The sequence below is a fragment of the Arachis stenosperma genome, chromosome 7 (genome assembly GCF_014773155.1).
Source record: "Arachis stenosperma cultivar V10309 chromosome 7, arast.V10309.gnm1.PFL2, whole genome shotgun sequence".
Classification (NCBI taxonomy): domain Eukaryota; kingdom Viridiplantae; phylum Streptophyta; class Magnoliopsida; order Fabales; family Fabaceae; genus Arachis; species Arachis stenosperma.
Genome location: NC_080383.1, coordinates 53372444 through 53374381, shown reverse-complemented (window position 1 = coordinate 53374381; position 1938 = coordinate 53372444). Strand labels below are relative to the sequence as shown.

General features: G+C 42.3%; 1 non-coding gene across 1 annotated transcript; it reads left to right on the top strand.

Annotated features, from left to right (window-relative positions):
- Positions 1-1363: 1363 nt before the first annotated feature.
- Positions 1364-1467, top strand: LOC130942591 (small nucleolar RNA R71). Its single transcript, XR_009071158.1, has one exon. It is a non-coding gene; the product is annotated as a small nucleolar RNA R71 (small nucleolar RNA).
- The last annotated feature ends 471 nt before the right edge of the window (positions 1468-1938 follow it).

Sequence of the window (1938 nt, the reverse complement as noted above, 5' to 3'; positions counted from 1 at the left end):
TGTATACTTTCCACAGCATGAGTCTCTAAACCCCATGGTTGGGGGTGAGGAGCTCTGCTGTGTCTTGATGGATTAATGCAATTACTACTGTTTCTTATTCAATCATGCTTGCTTCCATTCTAAGATATCACTTGCTCTTAACCCGGATGAATGTGATGATCTGTGACACTCATCATCATTCTCAACTATGAACATGTGCCTGACAACCACCTCTGTTCTACCTTAGATTGAGTAGATGTCTCTTGGATTCCTTAACAAGAATCTTCGTGGTATAAGCTAGAACTGATGGCGGCATTCAAGAGAGTCCGGAAGGTCTAAACCTTGTCTGTGGTATTCTGAGTAGGACTCAATGATTGAATGACTGTGACATGCTTCAAACTCCTGAAGGCGGGGCGTTAGTGACAGACGCCAAAAGAATCACTGGATTCTATTCCGGTCTGATTGAGAACCGACAGATGATTAGCCTATGCTGTGACAGAGCATCAGGGACGTATTTTCACTGAGAGGATGGGAGGTAGCCACTGACAACGGTGAAACCTTACATACAGCTTGCCATGGAAGGAGCCTTGCGTGTTTGATGAAGATGACAGTAGGAAAGCAGAGATTCGGAAGATGGAGCATCTCCAAAGCCTCAGCCTATTCTCCATTACTGCAAAACAAGTACCTTTTTCATGTTCTTCTGCTTTTTACAATCAATCCTGATAATTTCTGATATCCTGACTAAGATTTACAAGATAACCATAGCTTGCCTCAAGCCGACAATCTCCGTGGGATCGACCCTTGCTCACGCAAGGTATTACTTGGACGACCCAGTGCACTTGCTGGTTAGTTGTGCGGGATTGCAAAAGTGTTATTGCAATTTCGTGCACCAGTCCACCATTGTTAAAGCCTTGTTGAGGCTTTTGTTGATCCTTCCATGAGAAATTTGGATGATTTCTCCATGATGAGTTATAGGTGTTTCCATAAGGTTCACCCATGTAATTAACCTCTGCCATGGCAGGGTTCTCAGGATCATAAGCTTCTTCAGAAGCTGCCTCTCTAGTACTGTTGGATGCATGTTGCCATCCATTCAGATTTTGAGAGATCATGTTGACCTGTTGAGTCAACACTTTGTTCTTGAGCCAATATGGCATTCAGAGCATCAATTTCAAGAACTCCTTTCTTCTGAGGTATCCCATTGTTCACGAAATTCCTCTCAGAAGTGTACATGAATTGGTTGTTTGCACCCATGTCAATGAGCTCTTGAGCCTCTTCAGGCGTTTTCTTCAGGTGAATAGATCCACCTGTAGAATGGTCCAATGACATTTTCGAAAATTCAGATAGACCATAATAGAATATATCTAAAATGGTCCATTCTGAAAACATGTCAGATGGACATCTTTTGGTCAGCTGCTTGTATCTTTCCCAAGCTTCATAGAGGGATTCACCATCTTTCTGTTTGAAGGTTTGAACATCCACTCTCAGCTTGCTCAGCTTTTGAGGAGGAAAGAATTTATCCAAGAAGGCAGTGACCAGCTTATCCCATGAGTCCAAGCTATCCTTGGGTTGTGAATCCAACCTTATTCTAGCTCTGTCTCTTACAGCAAAAGGGAAAAGCATGAGTCTGTAGACTTCAGGATCAACTCCATTCGTCTTTACAGTCTCACAGATCTGCAAGAACTCAGTTAAAAACTGATAAGGATCTTCAGATGGAAGTCCATAAAACTTGCAGTTTTGTTGCATCAAGGCAACTAGCTGAGGTTTCAGCTCAAAGTTATTGGCTCCAATGGCAGGAATGGAGATGCTTCTTCCCTCAAACTTGGACGTTGGCTTTGTGAAGTCACCAATCATTCTCCTTTCATTATTATTATTTTCGGCTGCCATCTCCTTCTCTTGTTCGAAAATTTCTGAAAGGTTGTTTCTGGATTGTTGTAATTTAGCTTCTCTTAATTTTCTCTT